Genomic DNA, 12,970 nt, shown 5'->3' on the forward strand with positions numbered 1-12,970 from the left:
CGCCGGCATGCGCCACATAGCGGATCAGTGCCTGAACTAAGCGTACCTACCCTTCCCATTGAAAAGCGCGCGACGCGTCAGGCAATGTTAATACAGGCGGCGTTGACTGTACACACAGTTAAAGTCTTCTAGGTTCGTAAAGTTTAGCTCTGTGCGCAAGTGGCTCTATAACGACAGGAAATAGTCTATATATATACTCGTTCACGAGGGTTAGGAGAAGCATAAAAAACAATCCTCCAAGAATGGCCTGCAGCTGTTACGTGACACACGATTAGGCGCCCTTCCCGATCTGTGATCTGTGTATACCTGCTCTACAATGCACTGCAGCCGCTGCCAGTGGTATACAGAGACAGACAGACAGACAGACAGACAGACAGACAGACAGACAGACAGACAGACAGACAGACAGACAGATAGACAGATAGATAGATAGATAGATAGATAGATAGAGAGAGAGAGAGAGAGAGAGAGAGAGAGAGAGAGAGAGAGAGAGAGAGAACTATTGCATGCCAGCCGGTAATTCAAGAGCGCTTGGGCTCTAGCAGCGTCTTCGGTAAACTGAAGACTTGATGCGCATGGGTCAGAGTTGAGCAACACTGTCTCCCATTGCTCTACACTAGTGATGTTGCGACTTGACGTTGTCGTCGCCTGTGGACAGGAACGCGGCATGCGCGCTAGGTCCGCCCTGTCGTTACAAGTGTCGAAACGTTGCCCGGGGTAACAGCACAACCGGGTTGGGGCACGGGTTCGTTTGCAAAAGTCGCCAAGCCACGGATCGCCATTTACTGAACAAAATTGTTTTCTTTGTTATTGTTTGTTTCTTCGCGAACCACATACCCACTGAGGGGATTGGCCGAGAATCGGGAGCTTTGAGGGGCTAATGTGCCCGCTTCACGAAATTCAGAAATGTCTGAATTTGAAACAAATATTATATAGTGTGTGTTTCACGTCGTAAGAGGAAGAAACGAAAGCGAAGAAAGAGACGCAAACATAGTGCAGCAAAAAATGCACTAACGATTACTGAACTCCCTAATGCGAAATTTGTGCGCACAGCAAACTGCGGTCTTCTCGGTCACGACGCATATCTGCTGCGTCTCAGGCCGCCGCCACCGGCGGCCGCCGGTGACCATTGTTGCAAATCGCGTTTGAACCTCCCGCGCAAATGTCACGGGGTTTGGGTGAGCCACAAAGGAAGTAGGAGCGTCTAACCGAAAGTGTGAAGGTACAGCGCACTACAGGGGCTCCTCTAGTACACTGTAGGGAAGGGGAGGCAGTGAGAAGATAGCGCCATAGATGCGCGTGCCGCCCTCGGCCTCACAATTTCGCCAGACGCACCGACGAGCGTCTCGTGCGGGCTCAGCATACTGCTCTCCCCGCACCCTTTCGCCACATTTTCCTCCGTCGTTTTCTCCTGTTTTCGTTCGCTCGGTCACAACGCCGACGCCGACGCATGCATCGCCGCCACCAAACCCCAGTAGCGGCCGCCAGAGTGCTTCCGCACTAAAAAGAAGACCCGTGAAAGCGATTCGCGCCGAAAGACAAAAAAAAAAAAAGCCGCCCGCATCTTCCCACAGGGGAAACTCGAGTAAATGCGTCGCATCTACTCGAGTCAAGCAAAGCGTCACGTCAAGCGAAAGCCAAGCAAAGACGCCCTTGACTGAATTCCGAACGCGCGCTCCGCCGCTTATATACGTTGAGGGGACTGCGTAAGCCGGTCCCAGTCGACGACGTCGGCGTACTTGTAAAGCGGCGTGGACTCTAGGTGTTTGAGCCAAGAGCGGATGTTGCTTCGCCGGAGAACGGCACACCGGTTATATGCGCAGCGCGCCCGAAGGAGAGGGAACCGCGGAAGAGAGAGTACTGCACATGCGCCAGCCCCAGCGCGTCTGCCGCGGCTATGACGCAACGTGCCGCGGCTATGACGCAACACAATCCAACACAATCCACTTTAATCCAATCCGAATCCAATCCAAGTCAAGCCAAGCCAAGCCAATCCAATCCATGCCAATCCAATCGAATCCAATCCAATGCCCCTCGCGAGAGAGTGTTCGAATCCAATCCAATGCCCCTCGCGTGAGTGTTCGCTATCGCCTCGACTCGACGCGCATGCGCAGTGAGCGTGCGGACTACGGACGCCAACGCGGGTGACATCGTGAGTTACTGAAATGCTCTGCATTTAAAAAAAAGAAGAAGAAGAAGAAGAAAGAAACGAAAGTGACTAAAGAGACGCAAATACGATGTAGCTGTAAAAGTGATGATGCGGTTAAGTATCACCAGGCTTTCGCCTTAAAAGCACGCAAGCCGACTTAAGTGCCACGAGGAATTTGTACTCACGAGGGGCATAAACATCACAAGCGGAATGCCGCCATCCACATAACAAGCCAATGCAAGCCTAGCCAGCAAAGTAACACGTGCGCTTTCACCAGCCCACCCATCGCATATATTGTCGCACACTGGTTAAAGACATGGAAGCGTTTCAAGAATGGCTACCCAAATTCTAAACTTAAACTTCATCGCACACAAAGGTCGGCCTGTTATCGGAAGAGTGATTAAGTTACGTCTTTCGTTTTTCTGCCCACGATTCATGTTAACTTTGAACGCCCATCGGCGAATGTTAACTAGTCGATTTCAAAAGGCCCCCTACAGTCAGCAGTGTCTGGCACCTTTCCGTTCCTCCGCCGGTGGAATAATTTTTTTTGACCCCCCCCCCCCCTTCTAATTTATTTAACTGATTGGGGCAGCGCTACGATTATGCGCTGCCCTCGAATTTTTTATTATATATTATAATATCTAATATTTACGATGAATTTTTTTAGGATTGCCGTGCGGAGGGACACCCCAATGAGCTTCGCGCTCCATTTTTAGGAGGCCTTGCCCGTTTGGGCGAGGCCCCGCATTGAAACCAAAATCAGACAATTTTCTTCGGACAGCGGAGCTGCTTAGGGGCTCCTAATGTCCGGCCGTGATGGTTGTCACGCCATGCGTAGGCGATGCCCGTTACGACAGGTGAACGTGCCCGCTTGGCGGACAGGTGGCACCACCACCTCGACGGCGGTCCACTGCAAGTTCTCGGCACAAGGCGCACGTCCGCGTCCTGCCTTAAATGTGCACTGACAAAGTACCAGACCTCCGTGGGTGAGCTTCGAGTACGTACACACCACGGCGAGGAGCGTTGTGAGCGATCCCAGCCGCTGAGGGAGCTGGCCGCCAGCGTGCCGAAGCAAGCTCCGCTGTTTCAGCAGGTTTCACAAGCGCCGAACTGGCTTTCATTTTGCAGCGAAGCCGTGAGCCTCTCGTTGGTCGGAAAATTTCGCGTCGCAAACAAAAAACCCCGGCAGGACCTCGCAGTCCTTGTCCAAGACACCCAGCGCATGCGTCAGGCTAATCAGGCGTGGAGCATAAAACTCAGTATTCGTGAAAAGAAAAACCACAAGACAAGCATCGAAACGGCATGATGGATGATAAGGCGCCTGTAAACAATGGAACCCCCCCCCCCCTTGTATTCTGGTAATGATTAGGTTTGCAGCTGCTCTCGAAGATGGAGGGGGCTGACGTCATTCGAGGGCGAGTGCGTGTGCCAGGCTAGGCATGACCGAGCATTTCTTGCCCGAGACGCCGAGTGAATGCGCCAGGACCTAGCATTTGCCGCCAAAGAAGGCGAGGGCAAGCGACAAGCCCGCCGAGACAACGAGGAATATTTCATACTCCGCCCCATCAGCATGTTTATGGTTTTCAACAGCTTTCGCTGGACATCCACTTTAGGAGGGCGGGATGGCGTCCTTTTTTTATTTTTTGAACAGCAGAGTTGTTTAGACTGGCACAAATCTGAAATCCGTTCGGTGGAGGCAAAAAAAGGGCCCATCTCCCCGCGAGGGGGACTCGAGTAAATGCGTCGCATAGGGGGTGGGTGTATTGCGTTAACGTTTAGTGTTTGGGGAGTTGGTGGTAGTGAATGCGTTGTATCAGCAACTTCTTGACGTAGTTTGAATGAGTCAAGGATATAAGGCGCGTTCGTTGCCTTTCATTCTGTGTCGGTTTTGTGGCGCAGTGGGTAGAGCACAATGTACCTTGCGTTCCGCCCGCAGGGTCGTGGGATCGAAACCTGGCGCCGCGGTAAGTATTATTTTTTTATATAGTGTAGGGGGAGGGGTGCGGACCTGTTGTTGAGAGCGAAGAGGGTAGCGTGATGCGGGAGAGGAGGAGTGGGGAGAGGGCGCGCCTGCGCGCTGAGCTGTTGCGGACGCACGGCGGACGCTACATGCGAGTTAAAGAAATGCTCTGCATTTAAAACCTCGAGCGCACGTGAGCGTGTTCCTCTCGGTGACCGGCGTGCCACGGGTCCGCCTCGCCAAAGACGATGACGACGAGTCTGTCAAGCCATCCCTTCAGAATCCACACGTGGAGACGGCACCGGGCCACCTGTCGAAGAAGTGGGGAACACTCTGCCAGCGTTGGTGGCGGGATCTGTGGCGTGTTCTCCTCGCAGTGCACGTGCGCTCGCGCCACGAGCGGCGAGCACATGCAATAAGCATATCCACTTTGGGAGATTGCCCAATATCGAAAAAAAAAAACTCTGGTGTTCACCGCGTGTCTCGAGCGCACGTTCGTCAAGCCGAGCATACCCACTTAGGGAGATTGGCCTACATACGAACCAGCACTTCAACTCTTTCATCCCCAAAAGGTGTACTGACTGGAACCACCTTCCCGCATTGATCGCTTCAATCACAGACGCCAACGCATTCAAATCAATCATTGCTGAGAGTGCATTGTAATTTATTGTAATCCTGCTGTTTTGTTTTACTTTATGTTTGATATTTGTTGCCCCACGGGCCACCCCTCTCTGTAATGCCCAGTGCCTTGAGAGTAAATAAATGAAATGAAATTGGCCACACAAAAAATCCCCCCACCTCCCCGAAGGGGATCGTGCGGAAATGCGAATGCATTGGGTGCACCGATGAGTGCGCTGCGAGTAATTATTATTAATGGCGTACTTAATGAAGAGAGACGAGAGTGTGAACGTAACCATTTATTCATTCATCAGCACCTGTTTGTGTTATCGTTGTACCTGACGGCCACAATCACCGCCTTGTGGTCGCTGAAGTGCACGGTCAAAGGGTCTTTGAGAAGCATACGCGCGGCACGCGCGTGCCGCGCGTATGCTTCTCAAAGACCCTTTGACCGTGCACTTCAGCGACCACAAGGCGGTGATTGTGGCCGTCAGGTACAACGAGAGGAGAGAGAGACCCGCGCAACACGCCCGCCCCGCGCGCGAGCTCTCTCCGCCGAGCTCCGCGATGCGAGCGCCCTCACACGCCCGAGCGCGCTCCTCCTCTCCACTCACTCTCCGCTACTCCGCCCGAGCTCCGCGATGCGAGCGCCCTCACACGCCGAGCGCGCTCCTCCTCTCCCCTTGCCCTCCGCTACTCCCGCCCGAGCTACCACGTGCTCCGGTTGCTAGGCGCGCCACAGCTGTTGCTAGGCGCACGCCGGCCAACGCACGACAACCCCCCACTCAGAAATGCATTCGCATTTAAAAAAGAACGCCAGTGTTCGTAGTATCGTGACAACAGTTGCTCGGAATGAGAAAGACACGTCATAGCGCACGCCCCTCGTTCGTTCATCCTCATGTCGTCGTGCGCATGCGCTCTGTACCGTCAAAGATTCGCTAGTTGAATGTCGAAGCTGCTGTAGCACTGATCATTGACTCCACATGCATGGTCCGGCCGCAAATAGTTCGCACGGCCGAGCAAAAGGCCGGGCTTCGAGAGACTTGGCATGCAAGGTGGTGGTGGTAAAAAACATTTATTGGGTATCTTAATGAGAATGCATGAGAGGTATGCAGGAACCGCTCCTTAAGGGGGACGACCCTTACAAATACTAGGCGGAGGTCTCTAGTACGGGACCCCATTGGCGTCGGGCGCTGCCTAGGGCTCGTCTGACCAGGGCCCCGGTCAGATTTGGGCCTCAAGGTCAGAGCATCCAAGCAGGATCGCCTCCGAGTCATCCCGGGTGGCTAGGTTAGGGATAGGGGGTATAGCAGGATTGGTGGAGCAGGCCCACACCATGTGATAGGTGTCCGAAAACTTCTCCCCACAGTGCGTGCAACTTTCAAAGTGTTTGAGAGCTGCCGGGCACAGCATGGTGTTTGTGTAAAGTCGGAGTAGAAGCCGCTCCTCCGCTTTACTTAAGCCTTTACACGGGCGTGGATAATAAGGGCTGGCGCCGGATTGGCAATGCTGACCGATTTCGCGAGGAAAGAATATACCGGATTTAATTCGAGGTCTCCCTGTTCGGCGGAGTCGAGTGGGAATGCCCGGTAACAGAGCGCGCGGGCGGCGGTATCGGCTGCCTCATTCCCTTCTATAGTCCCATGTGAGCAGTAGCCCGGACTATACGGCAGGATGCGGGGTTTCCATAATAGTCGGTATGCTTCAACAAACGGTATGCTGAGTACGCTACACAGCCGTTTTCGATGTTCCGACAGGCCCCTCGCGAGTCGGAGATGATTGTTTGCGATGTGGGGCGACAAGTTGCCAATGCAATGATGACTTCCTCCGCATGTGTTATGTTCCGGGCTCGGAAAGTGAGCCCGTTAACTGCTCGGTTCTCGCTGACGACGGCAGCCGTATACCATCCCCCGTGCTGTGGGACGGAAGCGTCCACATAGAACACGCCGGCTTTCGATCCATATTGGCGCGACAGGGCTTCCGCCCGCGCCAGGCGCCGGCCATTACGGTCTTCTTTTGTCATGTTGCTTGGAAGAGGGCGCACATGGAAGGTGCATCTCCACTCGAATGGGAGTTGAACGCGATCTTCCGTGATGGTGGTGTGTTGGATGTGTAAGTGGGCTAACAGGTGGCGACGCCCTACCGTATTTGAGAGACGAGTGTACCGTAATTGAGAGACGAGTGCCGGCTTTAAAAGACCGAAAGCATGCTCTTTCTTTAAGAAGAAAAAAATCCCGGGCCATCTCCACTAACGTGAAATCTGGGGAGGGGCGAAGCATGCAGTGTATAATACCCCTGTCACACGGGCACTTTCAATCGCGATTGAAGTGAATCGCGATCGAGTTTTCGAGCGCGCTCGACGTACTGCCGCTGCTACACGGCACGTTTCAATCGCGATCGAGAAGTTGCACGGGTTGCACTTGTGTACGCCAGATGGCGCTAACAATGTACTTGCGGCCGGCGTCTGGTAACTTCGCGCGGTCGTAGCTATACGTAACTATGTAAATATTACCTCACGCTTATTTGGGTCAAGTTATTTGACACAATTTGTGGCGTTAGTTGAAGTTATCACATTCTGTGCCATTACTCAGCGGGGACGAGAGTATCACCGCTTTCGTTCGATCGCGCTCGGAAGCCTCGATCGCGCTTGAGAAACCAGGATTGAGTTCGAGCGGGATCGAACTCGATCGCGATTGAAACTGCCGTGTAGCAGGGACCCGATCCGGATTGAGCTCGATCCGGATCGACTCAATCGCGATTGAAAGTGCCCGTGTGACAGGGGTATAAGTGTATTCTTGGCGCCTTGGCGTTTTTGCCAATGGAGATGGAACCATTGGGAGGTAGAGGTATAAAGCTTTGCTGTAAAAAAAGTCGCTCATCTTTGAAGCACGAAACTCTCTATAGCGCGAGGCGTAAACGAGTTCCCCTGTGTTTTTTCAGTTCGCGTTACGAAGCGTTCTAGCAAGAGTCGTAAACGTGTGTCCTGGTGTTTTTTTGGTACGCGTTACGAAGCGTTCTAGCTTAAGGCGTAAACAAGTGTCCCGCTGTTTTAGCCCCGTGACTACATGAGACATCGATTACGACGACGACGGGAGGAGACGCCAACAGCTCCAGCCCCTAAGGGGCCTCGCCCCTAAACAAAAGAATCCTGTCCTCGCAGCCCTTTCCGCGCGGTGTGTAAACGCAATTGTCCTCGTGACCGAGGCGTTGTTGGGGGTAGCATCCCACCTAATTGAGAGGCATACATGGTATAACAGAGAAGAAACCAGCTGAAGCAATTCGCACAAAAAAAAAACGAAAACGAAGAAACAAATGTAAATGCGGTGAAGCAGTGAACAAGTTGTAATACGTATCGCCAGGGTTTCGCCTTCAAAGCACTTAAGTAGACTTAAATTCCTCAAGGATTATTTTGGGACCATGGGCTTCGACATTGGCAGATGTTAACTGCCTGAAAATCCGTCGGAACTACGTACTGAAAATCTACGGATCCGTTTTATGAGTACTGTGATTACTGTGTCAACATTCTATTATTCGTTACGACTGGCAACTTCAACCCATGAATAAAAAAATTTCATTTAAGTGCCCATGAAGAACTCCCGGAAACAGCTCATAGTTTCTTGCCTACATATACATACCGTCAATACCGCTTTCCTAATCCCCAATACATCTTATTTGACCCCGGTTCCTTCTGTTCCGCTTTAAACGTACTAGTGCTATACTACTAACTTCATTATTCCAGAATGACACACACGGTATTGTTAGAATAATAATAAGCTATAATAAGCTTTTATTTCATGAAAAAGGAACGCACATTACAAAATCGGGTCAACCCAAGCCATGAAGGCTTGTCGGGCTGTACCCGGCAGTCCGCGACAAGTAATAAAGGTAAAAAATATGGTTAGCAAGTTTTACGTAAACAGGCTAAAAAACAAGGCAGGCTACAGAACAAAAGTAGACCAAAGCAAGCCATATAACAAGCACAAAAAATACAAAGTAGTGTAATAGCAAGGATGTACATCAATGGAAACCTACGCATGAAAAAAAAAAGAGCTAGTCTAAAACAACAACAAGGAAGAATGATTGGTTCCGAGATACAGTTTGAGTGCATGTTTTGATGAGAGAGAGTATAGCTCAGTAGGTAAAGAATTAAATATGTTAGGAACATAATACTGTCTTGTATAACGACCAAAGCGGGTATAACACTTCGGGGTAATAAATTTGTCATGGTGTCTCAGTTGCCTTATAGGGACGAACGGAAAAAGGAAATCACTCTCCCAAAAATGTTTTGTAACCACAGTCTGAAAAAATAGTGCATCAAATGAAGGCAACTGTAAAAAGGAAAATAAATCAGTATTAGGGGGAACGACCTCATTATAAGCAACGTTTAGCGCATTCAAACGCATACGCTGGTTAAGTGTATATGAAAGAAGTGTACATGAAAACGTGCTACGCGTGACATTTTGGTGTATTTGTGTTCGCCCTATTTTTTTTATGAATTCTGCTGTTCTCTTGACCACGCAATCTCCTCATACTGTCGTTGAGTTTCTGCTTTCCCATGTATCAAAGGTAATAAGAGTAAATTAATAGTAGTGGCCCAATCTCTTGACTCTCGCCTTTCTTCTTTGGTTCCTCTTTCCGTTCCTGCCATAGTTGCCGCGTTTCTGCGAGCAATATGCGCCATCGATGCAAGAGACGCGGTGGTGTTGCACATTTTGCGAGCACAACACAATGTATATGGGCTGATAGCTTACTTTGCATGTGGTGATGATGTTTTATGTCTGCTGGTTTGGAACAAATGGTTACTCTGTGAGGAGCGCTAGCCGACCAGTGACGCCTCTTTCGAGCTTTCTTTCTTTTCGCCACGCGAAGATGCGACGGTGACCTAGACAAAGGCGTCGAAGTCACTCCTGCTGCTCGCTTCTGATAAAAAAAAATCTCGAGCCATCTTCACTAACGTGAAACCTGGGGAGCAGCGAAGCATGCATAAGTGTATTCTTGGCGCCTTGGCGTTTTTGCCAACGGAGATGAAACCGTTGGGAGGTAGGGGTATACAGCTTTGATGTAAAAGTCTCGTGTCTTTGAAGCACGAAGCGTTCTAGCGCGAGGCGTAAATGAGTGTCCCGGTGTTTTTTCAGTACGGGTTACGAAGCGTTCTTGCGCGAAGCGTAGACGAGTGTCCCGGGGTTTTTTTTAGTACGCGTTACGAAGCGTTCTAGCGCGAGGGGTAAACGAGTGTCCCGATGTATTTTTCAGTACGCGTTACGAAGCGTTCTAGGAAGAGGCATAAACGAGTGTCCCGATGTTTTTTCAGTACGGGTTAAGAAACGTTCTAGCGCGAGGCGTAAACGAGTGTCCCAGGGGTTTTTTTAGTACGCGTTACGAAGCGTTCTAGTGCGAGGGGTAAACGAGTATCCCGATGTTTTTTTTTAGTACGCGTTACGAAGCGTTCTAGCTTGAGGCGTAAACGAGTGTCCCGATGTTTTTTTTTTAGTACGCGTTACGAAGCGTTCTAGCTTGAGGCGTAAACAAGTGTCCAGGTGTTTTAGCACCATGACTGCATGAGACGACGATTACGACGACGACGACAGGACACGCCAACAACCCCAGCCCCTAAGAGGCTTCGCCCATAAAAAGAATCCTGTCGCCGCAGCCCCTTTCGTGAGGTATGTAAGCGCAATCTTCCTCGTGTCCAAGGCGCTGTTGGGGGAAGCATCCCACGTTCTAATCCTTACACTGTCAAAGTTCGCGCGCTAAGTTGGCTTTGTTCTTTCCTTCCGCTCTCTACATGAGCGTCGTGTAGCCTCGTGCCCCATTTTTCCGCTTTCAAAAGACCGCGGCGGGTAAAGCTGCCGTAGACAGTGACATCACCAGGAAACCGGTCTGAAGGCCACTCACAAGGCTGGCCGACGCTACTAAAAAAATAACAAATAGAATAAAACTTTATATACACCGATACGAGTTAGGAGGCAGAACCGACATCTTTTTAGGGAGGTGGTAGACTGGGGGAGAAGGGGACAGGAAGGCAGTTTGTCCTGATGGTCATGCCCTTTCATTTTTGATTGCCCGTGTAGCGGAACAGCCATCTAATTGTGCCGACGGCCGTCGCGTCGTTCTCTTAGGAACCGACAGGTGGCAACAGGGGATAAATGCTCGCTGTTCGGACGACCGCGGAGTCGACTGTTTGTGGCTTTTAAGTTATGTGCATATTTTAGCGAGTGCTCCTCAACAATAGCTAAGCACGCCGTAAGCCCAGAGGCAGCATTCGTGACCATTCGGCGCTGTGCGGTGGATGAAGGGTGTGCACCATCTTAAGGATCTCTTCCTGACTTCGTTCGCTGTGGACGCGAACTGGGAACGGAGTGTGTGTCCGGTTGACATTAGCGCAAGCATGGGTACGTGCCAAGGTGGAGTAAACGACGATTGTTATTTTCCTTGTGTCACGCCCGTCCGCGGAAAGCCCGCGGAGTCGGGCTAATTCTGATCTTCCAGCAATGAGCTCGGAGGAAGCTGGGACTGCTCAATCGTTTTGCGGTCGTGGGACCGAACCGTTGAGCGCATAGCTTTTGTTCTAAGTGTATTTTTTTAATGGATTCGATTTTTATCGTGTCACACGCCGAGAAAAAACGTCCGAAATTTTTTCGCGCGCAGTAATTTGGGCGTCAGGCTTTTTTGGACCAGGTGGCTTTGAAAATGAACGAAGATTAACAACGCGTATACAAATCCCAGAAACATTGGTGTCCCCAAATGATGCTATTTAACGGGCGTGACCAATTTCTAGAACGTTAAGTGGCTTCGCCATTGCGGGTGCAAAGCGAAGTGGGGCGACATAAAAGTCATTCATGCGTTGCGTCTCAACTGCACCCAGGAAGCTTTCTTACTAGTTTTTATTGCTTTACTCGTGCAATGTTGGCATTTTGATTTCGCTAAACATGTACTTTTCGAAATAGGCATTAACTTAACTGTAAGTAAGTCTGTACCAGTGCCTCTTCCTCTGCGTCATCGGCACCGCATGTCTTGGCACGTTTATTTATTTATTTATATATATTTTTTATTTTTTATTTTTTGTTTGTTTGTTTGTTTGTTTCTTTGTTTCTTTGTTTGTTTGTTTGTTTGTTTGTTTGTTTGTTTTAAGTGCTCACCAAGAGCGCTGGACCTTCTCAGGTGATGAGAAATATCAGGCACGAAACAGACCACATTCACGTGAGAGTTGTAAATGGACCATGGGTAAAAATAAATGCTTAGAAATATACAAACGTAGGGTGTGAACATAGAAGGCAAAAAAAGTTTTATGAACAACAACAGCTCGGAGGTCGTGTGTGCAAGTCACGGGGACATAATGTCAATTTACAGTATGTGAATATCAGTTATGTCAATTATGTCAACTATGTCAATTTACTGTAATGGTTTAGGCTTTCACACTTTTTATCATTGAGAAGCCGCTGACGCCCATTTATTTAACTTAGTGATTTATACGCACCCCCCACATACACGCACGCACACGCGCACACGCACCCCCCCATACACGCACGCACCCCCATACATGCACACACACACACACACACACACACACACACACACACACACACACACACACACACACACACGCACACGCACACGCACACGCACACGCACACACACACACACACACACACACACACACACACACACACACACCGCCATTCCGCTATCTTTTTCCTACCTTAGATATCGGGCCTTCTCGTCTAAAAGATTTTTTTTAGCTCGTGCATCTTCCCCACCACATTACTTTGCGGGGCGTTCAAACTGAAACTTAGTCCACTGACCTATAACTCAAGCATTCCTTTTAGTTTCTAGTTATAACCAAAACAAATTTTTGGCTGAGATGTCTGTAAAGCAGATGCGGAGTGTACGTTAAACTATGAATTCACAGCTTACAATGTTCACTGCCCGCATTGTCTCGCACAGCCCCCCCTTTCACCACGATTTGGGCCCTAAATACACCCCCAACTCCCGGCAAAAAAAAAAAATCATTCAGTGCTTGTAAATCGGAGCATGTTCCTTCCTGACTATTAGTTTAAATCAATGGAGAAAAATTTCGACGCTTTCCCGGCATCGACAGAAGGCATGTACAGAGACCGGGCGCTAATGAGGCCATTACGGACGTCGCTATGAGCAAGACGCAGCCATTGTCTTAAGTGGAGGCGTCGACGGTGGCGGCGGCCAGCGAAGCGCGGCCATTCCTGTCATTGCGGCATCTCGCGGGT

At 50.2% G+C, this 12,970-nt stretch overlaps 2 protein-coding genes across 11 annotated transcripts in view; one reads left to right on the forward strand and one right to left on the reverse strand.

Annotated features, from left to right (window-relative positions):
* LOC144144528 (anoctamin-7-like) overlaps positions 1-12,970 on the forward strand; it is a 118,153-nt gene that overhangs the window by 29,552 nt on the left and 75,631 nt on the right. The gene's annotated exons all lie outside the window — the stretch shown is intronic.
* LOC144144530 (uncharacterized) overlaps positions 1-12,970 on the reverse strand; it is a 321,359-nt gene that overhangs the window by 18,682 nt on the left and 289,707 nt on the right. The window lies entirely within an intron of this gene.

The sequence above is a fragment of the Haemaphysalis longicornis genome, unplaced genomic scaffold (assembly GCF_048455015.1).
Source record: "Haemaphysalis longicornis isolate Haplotype H1 unplaced genomic scaffold, Haemaphysalis longicornis Haplotype H1 scaffold_7, whole genome shotgun sequence".
NCBI lineage: Eukaryota > Metazoa > Arthropoda > Arachnida > Ixodida > Ixodidae > Haemaphysalis > Haemaphysalis longicornis.